This window comes from Neophocaena asiaeorientalis, unplaced genomic scaffold, assembly GCF_003031525.2.
Source record: "Neophocaena asiaeorientalis asiaeorientalis breed wild unplaced genomic scaffold, Neophocaena_asiaeorientalis_V1.1 scaffold32, whole genome shotgun sequence".
Taxonomy (NCBI): Eukaryota; Metazoa; Chordata; class Mammalia; order Artiodactyla; family Phocoenidae; genus Neophocaena; species Neophocaena asiaeorientalis.
The window spans coordinates 6,367,713-6,380,523 of NW_020185327.1; the positions used below are offsets into that span (position 1 = coordinate 6,367,713).

The window sequence follows — 12,811 nt, forward strand, 5'->3', positions numbered from 1 at the left end:
GTGGAACGGGAGGGGACCCTATACAAAGTGGGGAGTTGAGAGATACAGGTCATAGTTAATGGAACAAGAAACAAAAGGGCATATAGTAAGAAAATTACAAAGAGGAACTAAAGTGCATTACCTAAAATTACAATAGAGGACTTAAAAATAGTGAGACATTCATACTGAGGGGGGGAGGGTCTAAGTGAACTAAGTATTCATGTATCAGAATGGGAAGGAAGTCCACAGAAAGTCTGTCTGATAAACAAAGAAGTGGCAATATGACTATTATTTGAGGGATAGAGAAGTAACCACCCAAAAGAATTAAAGAACTGTAGCTGTTGAAAAGTTAAACTTGGTTGCTTCCCAAGTGTGGGTCTAGTAGGGTTTGGGTGGAAGGCAAAGGGTGGGGTAGGGCTGGGATGTCGCAGCGGGGCATTCTTACCTTTTGCAATAAGCTCTTCAGCACCATTGATGTTTTTTTTACTTTATAAATGTGCACACATACTGCTTTGATTTAAAAAAAAAAGTTTTAAAGATTAACACAATAGGGACTTCCCTGGTGGTCCAGTAGCTAAGACTCCACGCACCCAATGCAAGGGGCCTGGGTTTGATCCCTGGTCAGGGAACTACATCCCACATGCCGCAAACTAAGAGTTTGCATGCCGCAACTAAAAAGATCCCACATGCTGCAATGAAGATTCGCGTGCCACGACTACGACCCAACACAGCTAAATAAATAAATATTAGGGGGGGATAAAAGATTAACACAATAGTAAGACCATCAGACCCAAGAAAATATCCCCCTCTTCAATAACCTGATCAAGTTACTATGTTAGCTATGTTGTCTGCTTGCAAATAAATTGTTTTCCTCCTCAATTTTCAGTTGTTATCCTAGAATTATCCTTCGTTTTTCTTTCTCTGTTTCTTTTAATTTTTACCCTCTGCAAACATTTTAGAAATAATTTCTCTATACAGAAATTTGAAAGCTACTTATCCATTTATGGAAAGTTTGTTTCTGATGGACTATTCAATGAAACAAGGAGGAAAATTCAACTGACTTAAAACATGCCTTTGGTAAGGATATAGAAATAGAAGGTAGAGCCAGGGGGCTGGAGGGATAGGGAATAGAGTAGCTGCTAATGGGATTTTTGGGGGGTGATGAAAGCATTTTAGACTTAGAGAGTGGTGATAGTTGCACATCTTTGGGAATTTATTAAAATGACTGAACTGGGGATGTCCCTGGTGGCACAGTGGTTAAAAATCCGCCTGCCACTGCAGGGGACATGGGTTCGAGCCCTGGTCCGGGAAGATCCCACATGCTGTGGAGCAACTAAAGCCTGTGCACCACAACTACTGAAACCTATGCACCTAGAGCCCACGAGACACAACTACTGAAGCCTGCGTGCCTAGAGCCCGTGCTCCGCAGCAAGAGAAGCCACTGCAATGAGAAGCCCGTGCACCGCAAAGAGGAGTAGCCCCCACTCACCACAACTAGAGGAAAGCCCACGTGCAACAACGAAGACCCAACGCAGCCAAAAATAAATAAATAATTTAAAATGACTGAATCGTACACTTTAAAGTAGTGAATTTTATGTACGTGAAATGTATCTCAGTTTTTTGTTTGTTTGTTTTTTGTTTTTTTTGCGGTACGCGGGCCTCTCACTGTTGTGGCCTCTCCCGTTGCGGAGCACAGACTCCGGACGCACAGGCTCAGCGTCCATGGCTCACAGGCCCAGCCGCTCCGCGGCACGTGGGATCTTCCCAGACCGGGGCACGGACCCGCGTCCCCTGCATCGGCAGGCGGACTCTCAACCACTGCGCCACCAGGGAAGCCCTATCTCAGTTTTTTTGAAAGTTAATGAAAAATACTACAAGGGAATAAATTAAAATGATAATCATATTATACTTGGGGAGTATTTTTTTCTATCACATACTTCCCTAAAGTTTTGGTAATGTGATACTACTTGCATAATTTCAGAAATCTTTTAAAGTAACATCATTTTCCTCAGTGTGTGGTACTATCTTCATGTGTCTAATTTTTCCTCCTAATGTCATAACATTTTTAATTTTCTCCTGTACTCAAAAGTGCATAATTATTCACGTCTTGATCAGTTTTATTTATAGTTTTGGGTTTGGTGTTACTCTCATTCTTGTTTGGCTTTTTCTTTTCATCATTTTGAAGCTGCCAGATTGGTACTTGTGGTTTGTTCTTTCTTCAGTTTTCTTCACTCACTAGAACACTTTACTGCTTTCCTTGAGAGCTTTCCCTGAAACACCTATAAATGCCTTAACCAAATTGTGACTTCGTGAAAAAGGAGCTGGATTTTTCTGCCTTGAATCGTTCCTCAGTCTAATCAAACCTGGCAGGAAATCTGGAGGAAGGGGAAAAGAAGCACAGGGAGAGTACGAGGAGGAAAAACTGATATTTATTGAGCTCGTTTATGTTCCAGGCTCTGCCCATGCATTTTCTCAATACTCCCTCTAGCCTGAGAGTATTACCCTCTTCATTTCAATGTAGTGTCCAGGGCTCAGATAGGTTAAGCAACTTGCTCCAGGTCACACAGCTGGTAAATAGTAACGGCAAGTATCAGACCCAGTTCTGTCTAACTTCAAAGCCAGTGGTCTCTCCTCTACACCTTCATTTTTAGTTAGCTCAATTCTATTGAGACACATTGCCAAGATGGCCTCCAAAAGTTTATATCAACTTATAACAATAATTAGTGGATTTTTATGTTTATTGGTCATTTATATATTTGCCATTAGTAGGTTCTTTTATGTGTATTAGCTACTTATATAATTTCTTCTCTGAATTTCCTGCTTATTCCTTTTTCCTGTTCTCCTACGGTGTTATATGTTGTTTATGATTCTTATTGACTTGCAGCACCCTCTCTACATCATGGCTAATGTTTTTTTTCTGTTACGGTTATGATTTCTTAGACTGCCATTCGTTTCCTTTGTTTATTGTACTTTTACATGTAAAACAATTATACTTGTTCACATTTTAATCTCTGTTCTATATGGTTGCAGGGTTACTGTTACTCTAAGAAATTATTTTACCACCCTGAGGTTATAAAAACATTTCTGTGAATTTTGTTCTTAGTAGTTTTCACATTTTCTTTTTTATTAAAAAATATTCAGGTCTTTGATCTACCTGAAATTGAGCTTAGTATGTAGTATGAGAGGGAAATTACATTATTCTTTCTTTTAACAATAACCAGTTTATCTTTCTCTTAAACAATAACCAGTTGTCCCAAACCAACTCATTTTACTTTATATACTGATTTTGTATGCAACCTTTGTGGAATACTAAATATACACACACACACACACATATATATATATACTACATTGAGATACACGCATATACAAGAATCCGTCTCTACGGATGGCCAACAGGCACGTGAAAAGATGCTCAGCATCGCTGATTATTAGAAAAATGCAAATTCACAATGAGGGCTTCCCTGGTGGCGCAGTGGTTGAGAGTCCGCCTGCTGATGCGGGGGACACAGGTTCGTGCCCCAGTTCGGGAAGATCCCACGTGCTGTAGAGCGGCTGGGCCCGTGAGCCATGGCCGCTGAGCCTGCGCGTCCGGAGCCTGTGCTCCGCAACGGGAGAGGCCACAACAGTGAGAGGCCTGCGTACAGCAAAAAAAAAAAAAAAACAAAAGAACCCAAAAAAACTACAATGAGGTATCACCTCACACCAGTTAGAATAGCCATTATCAAAAAGTCTACACATAATAAAACCTGAAGAGGGTATGGAAAAAATGGAACCCTCCTACACTGTTGGTGGGAATGTAAACTGGTGCAGCCACTATGGAGAACAGTATGGAGGTTCCTTTAAAAAACTAAAAATAGATCTACCATACGACCCAGCAATCCCACTCCCGAGCAGATATCCAGAAAGACAAAAACTCTAATTCAAAAGTTATATGCACTCCAGTGTTCATAGCAGCACTATTCACAATAGCCAAGACATGGAAACAACCTAAATGTCCATCAATAGATGAATGGATAAAGAAGATGTGGTACATATATACAATGGAATATTACTGAGCCATAAGAAGGAATGAAATAATGCCATTTTCAGCAACATGGATAGACCTAGGGATTATCATACTAAGTGAAATAAGTCAGACAGAGCAAGACAAATATCATATGATATCACTTATATATGGAATCTAAAGATATGATACAGGGACTTACCTGGTGGTCCAGTGGTTAAGAATCTGCCTTCCCATGCAGGGGAAGCTGGTTCGATCCCTGGTCAGAGAACTAAGATCCCACATGCTGCAGGGTAACTAAACCCACGTGCCACAACTACTGAGCCGGCGTGCTCTGGAGCCCATACACCACAACTACTGAGCCCACACACCACAACTAGAGAGAAGCCCACACGCCACAAAGAAAAGCCCATACACGGCAACAAAAGATCCTGCATGCCACAACAAAGATCCCATGTGCCGCAACTAAGGCCCAACGCAGCCAAATAAATATTAAAAAATAAAAATATGATACAAATGAACTTGTTTACAGAACAGAAATAGACTCAGACATAGAAACAAACTTATGGTTACCAAAGGGGAAAGGGGTGGGGAAGGAGGGATAAATGAGTTTGGGATTAATAGATACACACTAATATATTTAAAATAGATTAAAAATAAGGACCTACTCTACAGCACAGGGAACTCTACTCAATATCTTGTAATAACCTATCACAGAAAATAATCTGAAATAAATATATAGATATGAATCACTTTGCTGTATACCTGAAACTAATACAACATTGTAAATCAATTAAAAAAAAAAAGAATCTAAATTTTCTAGTCTGTTCCACTAATTTTTTTGCTTATTCTTAAACGAGTACTACGCTGTTAATTTTGATATTTGATAGGACAAATCTCATCTTCTTGCAATATCTATTAAATAAACAAATCTCACAAATAAGTAAATAAATTTTCTACCCAACAATGCTAAAGGACTTGCTCAAATTCATGTATAATTTAGAGATAGAATCCAGAGAATAATCTCACTATCTTGAGTTTGGGTCATGTATTCATTTTCTTTAACAGACTTTTATTGAGTGCCTACTATATGCCAGAAGCTGTTGTAGCTTCTGAGAATCCAGCAGTGAAGGAAACAAAAAAAATTATGCCCTCGTGGGGGTAATACATATTATTTTTATAGATAATATATATATATAGGTAATATTATAGGTAATACAAATAGGTATGTTCTCTATATACCTCTGCTAAATTTCCTAATTTTTGAGAAATCTTAGTTATTCCTTCACCATAATTGGAAGAGCTGGAATTGTGCACTTTATATGTCACAGCTTCTTTTCCTTGCATAAATTCTACAGTTTCATTTCTCTCTCGTTTTTTTTTTTTTTTTTTTTTTTTTTTTTTTTTATCCCCTGCGTCGGCAAGTGGACTCTGAACCATGCGCCACCAGGGAAGCCCCATTTCTCTTTTTTTAATGCAAAGTAGTTTCTCTTCTATATCCAAGTTTGGTTTCTAAAAACCTCTTTGTAGAGAATTCATTGTTGAGGAGCTTAAAACTTTGTGAGGAAAGTTAAGGTCACAGTTAAACTAGAAAAATACATATTTACCTTAAACAGTGCTGTAATTAAAATAAAATAATACATCTAGCACACATAATGCATCTGAAATTAGTAATTTTCCTTCACCATGCCTTGCTCAGGGGGAATTTTTCAGAACTTCTCTTCAATGAAGTTTCCAAAGTTTCAGAAGATGCATGATTATATTATTTAAGAGCACATAATATTCATGATGAGTCTTTTTTCCTCCATAAGTTCTGATCATTACATTTCAAATTTTATGACTTGGAATAATTGAATCCCAATATCTAGTATCAACATGACCCCAAAGAAAGTGACTTGACAGGAGTTAAATGTAATTATATGTTTGGGCTCTGAAGTTGTACAAATCTGGATTCAGAACCAGCTTTGCCACAGAATCACTGTGTGACCTTGGGCAGGTGAGGTCGCCTCTCTAAATTAGGATCTCCACCTATAAATTGGTAAGAATAATAATAGTGCTTCATAGATTGTTGAGAACATTAAATAAGCAAGAACATGTAAAGTTAACAGCTTAGTGCTTGTTACGTGATATATGTTAAATAAATGTTAGCCAGTACTATTGTTACTGAGGTGTTTGCCAATATCCTTTCACTACAAAGAACAATGGTTCATTTGGGTGGTGGAAGCAGGGGTACTGTGAGGATATTTGTGGAAGTAAAGACTTTAAGAATCTTCCTGGAATTCAGGAAAAATGATGGAGTCAGTCCTCGTGGACACTGGCAGTCATTCAGCAACTAGAGGCATCCAGTGAAGAGTTGCCAATCTGAGTCATCTTTTTGCCTTGGCAAGTTCAGGGATCCCATAATTGCAGTGACTCAGCATCCCTCCATCTGCCCTGCCACTATTCCTATTTCTACCCACCAATTTCTCAACTCTCCTATGAATACCTTGTGATTTTAGTTTGTCTTTTCTGATAACTTAAAGCTTCAACTTATTCACAACTTGTCAGTTCAATGTCAAATTTCTAGGAGATAGTGGTGTCTGCTTGACCGAAAATATCCCTATTTGGACAGAGGTTCTATGCCAAACCTCCTCATAGGCCATAAACCCATAAAATTGGTTGCTTTGGGATTACATGCTCCTTCCTGGTTCCAGTCAGCTGAGGTAGGAGAAGTGAGAGCTAAGGGATTAGGGAAGGGTGGGAGAGGTCACATGGTGTGGAACATGACTCTTCTCTCGGTAGGAGCCACAGGTTTTGTGGTTTCTCCAAACGGGGCCATGTGATGACTGGCTTGCCCATAACCTATGCCTTGGATAAATTATGTCTAATCTATTCAACATAGCAAAAAAAGAAATGTATCACTTCTCCCCTCCATTCATAGTTATTTTCTTATTTTGGTTGGTTTCAAACTTGGCACAAAATGGTGAAATTATTGGCTCAGAGGCTACAGGAAAAGTGAAAGTGTAGATGGCCAAACCCAGTCTTTCTTCCCATATTACTTTGCTTCTTGTTTTAAAATTATACCCTATTTCTTTGCTCTCTGATCCCCATAAACTGTGACTCTAACCTTGAGTGACCTAATGCTCTCTCAGTGACCTGTTTCCAGTTTACAAAACACTTGGCCCATATATATGTTTTATTTTTAGCTCCCCTAGCCTTCCTCTGAACTCCTTTTACTTCCTTAAAGTCTTAATGTTTTAATTCCTTTACTCTCAGGACTCACGTTACTTCCTTTTCCTAAAATAGTTAGTACCTGCCATGGTGCTTCTCATTTACTTTGTGCTTTACCTCTATATTTTCCCTGGAAGTCTTTCCTCTCACTTTTTCCTTGCCTCTTTGTCATTGAGCTCAAGAAGCTGCTAGAGTAAGTAATCTTGGTACTGTTTCCTCAACAAAGGTTTGTTTTGGCAATCGTCCACTTTTTCTTTTCTTTTTTATTGCCACACTGCATGGTAGGTGGGATCTTAGTTCCCCAACCAGGAATCACACCAGCACCCCCTGCATTGGAAGCGTGGAGCCTTAACCACTGGACCACCAGGGAAGTCCCCATTCTTATTCATTTTTTAAAAATAAATTTATTTTTTCATTTATTTATTTTTGGCTGCGTTGGGTCTTTGTTGCTGCGTGCGGGCTTTCTCTAGTTGCAGCGAGCAGGGGCTACTGTTCGTTGCAGTGCTCGGGCTTCTCATTGCAGTGGCTTCTCTTGTTGCAGAGCACAGGCTCTAGGCACGCAGGCTTCAGTAGCTGTGGCACACAGGCTCAGTAGTTGTGGCTTGCGCGCTCTAGAGCTCAGGCTCAGTAGTTGTGGCGCATGGGCTTAGTTGCTCTGCGGCATGTGGGATCTTCTCGGACCAGGGATCGAACCCGTGTCCCCTGCATGGGCAGGCAGATTCTTAACCACTGTGCCACCAGGGAAGTCCCATTATTCATTTATTTTTATCTTCACCATTTTCTGAAATTGAAATTGATGAAAGTGAAATTCATCTTCTTGTTTTTATTCTATTGCCCCCTTTATCTCATTCTTCTCTTACAGAATCAGTTAATTCTTCTGCATTCAAATGGCAAATAATACCAGATACTGCCTGTGTTAATTTGCTAGGGCTACTATGACAAAGTACCATGACTGAGTGGCTTAAACAACGGAAATTAATCTCACAATTCTGGAGGTTGGAAGTTTGAGATCAGGATATTAGCAGGACAGGTTTCTTCTGAGACCTCTCTTTGGCTTGTAGATGGCCATCTTCTCTCTGTTTCCTCACATGGTCTTCCCTCTCTGTGTGTTTGTCCTAATTTGCTCTTCTTATGGAGACACCAGTTGTATTAGATTAGGGCTCATAAGTAGTGGGAGGGCGACAGGAATCTGTGATTCCCAGGCACTTTCAGGTTTGGAATTCACTAGCCCTGAAGATCTTGATCAACTTGAATGTTTACTAGCTGTCCCTAAAGCTGCTTAACAACAGACTTGGGGCTTTGAGGTATCAGGCCGTAAGAAATTTCATCTAGTCCTCTTGATAGGAACACATTTATTTTTACAGGTAGGCCACTGAATGAACCAACGTGCTGCCACTTTTATCTTTTTCCTGCATTGAGCTGTGATGTGATAAAGTTATTCTGTTTTCATTAAAAACAATTTAAAAGACTATTGCTTTTAAAACAGTTTGAAAACAGTTGAGTGGTAGTGGGAGAGAGAGGGTCAGTCTTTGAAAACATACAGGCCAGGATTCGAACCCCAGTATTACCGCTTATCTCACGGCAACCTTGGGTGAGTTGCTTAATCTCTCGGAGTCTTGCTTTCTTTATCAGTATATGGTGGAAAGGACACCAGGCTAGGAGGTGACTGCAGATTCTTTGAGGTCATTGTTGTATTCCTAGTCCTTGGCATTTAGTTGCTCACAGAACATTTGCTGAATGAGCTAATAATTTATATGTAAACTATCTAGCATAGCACCTGCTTAATAAGAGGGAGTTAGTGTTACTATTACTGCAAGCTTTTTCTCCTTTCTTTTTTTTTTTTCATCATGCTCAAATACCACATGTGCTTGCACTTCAAATTTCAGAAAAGGATCATTTGAGGAGGTGTAGGGATTTGGGCAGGATTCAGTTGAGAGATAGCCAAAAGGGACTTTATTTTGACCTGTAACTTTTATAATTTTACAAGGAAAGTATATTCATGTATTATTTGTTCTATTAGAGAAAAAAATAGAAAAATTTAAAAAGTAAATAAAAAACTTCCTTTACATCACCCATGAATGGTCTACCAGCCAACTTAGGAGTTTTTCTTGGATTTTTCATTTATAATTCTGCATACACACACACACACACACACACCAGACACAGCTTTCCATCTAATATATTTTCCTTTCCATTAAACAAGCTGCCTTGAACTGCCTTTTCTGATGAGAAATATGTAGATCTCTTCTTAGTCAGCAGCTGCCTCACCCTCTGTCATCTAAACCCCTTATTTTATCATGTTCAGAACAATTCCACTTAATTTACTTAAGGTTTTTATCTTATCTCGTGAAGGACTCTGGTTACCACATCTCTTTTTCTCCATGGTGAACACACAGAGTGTGGTGCTGTGTGCAGCCTGGGCAGAGAGTGGCCTCTTAACCCTTGAATCCTAAGTGACAGCCATCTGTCCAACATCCTCAGCCTGGCTGGCAGGACCCTCCAGCTTGGGCCTCACTTGCCCTAGTGTTCTTTTCCAGCCACGTGTAGGTAGACTTCTCAGCATCTCTAGTGTATGGTAAACCCCTTGGGTGTGGAACCGAAGCCTTCAAACTGTTTATGTCCCTTCAGCCCAATGGCGCCTTTCTCGTGAAGGAAATGTTCCTGTTGGATGACAAACTGGAATTTTGATCTTATATTTAAAAAAAAAAATTGGTTGTCACTACTTTTTATCTGTAATAAATAGAAGTTGTGGCCAAGAAGCAACTTCCCATTTTTGTAACAAGTAATTTCCAATTGTCTACTATTTTTCAAGGTTTCAGCTTCCCTTAGTCGTGTACTTATCCTGAGCTCTACACTGAATGTCCTGTGTTCTTCCCCATCTATTAATTGGCTAAAGACATGTTTAACTTCTGCTCCTGCAGAATATGCTGATTTTCAGAATTTATTTTCAGTGACAACCACGTCACTGGATGAGAATATTTTACTGGAGAAATTTCAGCATCTCATTTTCTCACCCAGAGTGTTGGTTGGTTTGTTTGTTGTTGGTATTGCTTAGTAAAGACCACTGGCTTTTGGAAGCCCTGGGTTTGAATCCTGGATCTGCCGTTTAGTAGTATGTGGCTCTGGACTACTTATTTCACTTTTCTAAGGCTTATTTTATTTTTTTATAGTACTAAAAGAAAAAACTGGCCATATGTAATGACTGTGAGGATTAAATGAGAGAATGATGTTAAGGACTTAGCTCAGTGACCAGTCCACAGATAATGCTTAATCAACAGTATCTATGATTATGATCAAGGTGGATATTATAAACTTCATTCATTCATTTATCCATCCATTCATCCAGTTATTATATCAAAGCCACTTCCCTAGGTACTATGGGGAAACAAAAATGATTGAGACATTCATTCTTCCTGCTTTTACTAAATGTGTGTGTGTGTGTGTGTGTGTGTGTGTGTGTGCACTTTTACTATCTCTATATATTTAACTATGCAAACCATGGTGATATAAGTTATAAGCGCTGTCAGTATCCATGGGTTTTTTTTATGTTAATCACTTAACCAACAAGCCTTTATTAAATATCCTTAATACTTGATACTCTAAGGAACTCAGAAGTACTATACACTCAGTAGTCCTTACAAGAGGTTTCTATGGAGATGTAGCTACATATATAACAAAGAAGGACTGTATATAATTGAGAAATTGCAGACTACAGAACGGTGGTTCTCAGCCTGCTCTCAGCCAGCCCGCATCCCAGCAACTGTGATTCACAGGGACACACCCTCAGTTAATCATGGTTGAGCCAGCACCTGCTCTGCCCCCCATTACTCAGCAGATTGCAAGAGTAAGTAGTGTAAAAACAGGGATAGCTCTGAGCTCAGTATTTTTGTTTTGTTTTAAGTTGATTATTAGTGAATTTCAGTGCTTTCACTATCAGATAAAAATGATTTGGCTGAGATTGAGAAACAGTCAGAAAAGGGTCATAAAGTAAAATGCCTGCAGGGAGTGAGGTGAGCTGAATCTGAAAACCTACAGGGAGCCAACAGGGAAAAAAACCTCAGTGAGCAGGGATCCACTTGCCTTTTAAATGGGTCTGTGCCCACATCGCCCGAGGGAATCAAAGGACCCGTATTGCCAGCAACTCTGGTTTCTCGAACAACCCAGACATCTGGGATTTTATGTGAAACCTCTGGATTTTAATGTTGATTCAAACAATTTAAAAACGGTATGAGACACATCAAACACGTCTGCTTTATCTCAAACCTACAGACCAAACTTTTAAGTTTTATACCTAGTCAATAAAAATATGTTGGACATGCAATTCAGAATATAATTTATAAATTATATACATGTACTCAAAATGTATGAATTGAATGTTAATCATGCCTTCTTTCTTTTAGGAAAAAAGTCTATCTAAACGGATGTTCTCACATTTTCCTTCTTTACCCTAGAGCACCACCTTCGTGTGCTGTCTGGACCCTGGGTGCTGGAGGAGTTAAAGGTCATGGGTAAGTGAAAAGACCTTCTCTCTTGTTCTCTCACCGCTGACACCCAAGATCCCAGTTCCCTTCCTCAAAGCAGCCACTATAAATAGTTGGGGGGGTTTTCTCCTGTATTTTTCATTGTACATTAATTTATTCAAAGGAGATGTATTAATAGCTACTATGGACCAGGCCCTGTTTTCAGTACTCGGGGTCTTCCCTCACCGGACTGTACCTGCTGTTAGGGGAGAGAGCTAATAAACAACTAAACATTCAATACACAATTAAATGTCAGGTGGTGATCAGTGCTATGAAGACAAGTAAGTCAGGTTGAGGTGAGAGACAAGGACAGGTAGGTGATGAAGGGGGAGGGAGAGTACAGAGACAGGAACCAGGAAAGGTCCCTCTGAGGAGCTGACATCTGAGCAGAGATCTGGGTGACAGGCCAGCCTCAGTATCTGTGAAAAGCACTCTAGGCAGAGGGACCATGAGTTGTAGTAAGAATGAGCTAGAACAGGACGAGCATGAGGTCAGAACCGGATCACAGGAAGTTGTGGAGACCTGGTGAGGAGTTTGGTTTCATTTGACCTGATGAGGAAAACTTGAAAGGTTTTGAACGGGGCAGGGAGGGTGAGGGGGATGATGTCATTTAATTTCTCTTTTAACCGGATGCCTTGGGCTACTGTGTGGTGACTAGACCGAAGCAACGAGAAGGCTGCTGACCTAGTGTAGGCAAGAGATGATGGCTTTCCTAGGATTAGAGCAACAGAGGGGTGAGATACAGATGGAATCAGGATTTTTTTTTTTTTTTTGCCCCTCTGCCCACAGGATTTCAGTTCCCCGACGAGGGATTGAACCCGCACCCGCTGCAGCGTGGAGTCCTAACCGCTGGACCACCAGGGAATTCCCAGAATGGGGATTTATTTTGAAGGTAAACTCAACAGAACTTTCTGATGAATTTTTCTGTGCAGATACAAGCCTATATTTATATTTGCCACTCCTTCCATTTTTAAAATGTAAATAATAGCTTAGTATACAAACTATTCTGCATTTTGCTTTTTGTCACTTGATGTTAGACAGACACTATTGCATATCAGTCTGGATTAAATACACTGATCACTTTCTTCTCTGCCTT

The 12,811-nt window shown here is 39.8% G+C and overlaps 1 long non-coding RNA gene across 3 annotated transcripts in view; it reads left to right on the plus strand.

Annotated features, from left to right (window-relative positions):
- Positions 1-12,564, plus strand: part of LOC112392690 (uncharacterized) — a 40,999-nt gene extending 28,435 nt beyond the window's left edge. For all 3 annotated transcript variants that reach the window (XR_003001738.1, XR_003001737.1, XR_003001739.1), the window contains 2 exons: positions 11,647-11,703; positions 12,505-12,564. This is a non-coding gene — a long non-coding RNA (uncharacterized LOC112392690). The remainder of the gene's footprint in view (positions 1-11,646; positions 11,704-12,504) is intronic.
- Positions 12,565-12,811: the final 247 nt, after the last annotated feature.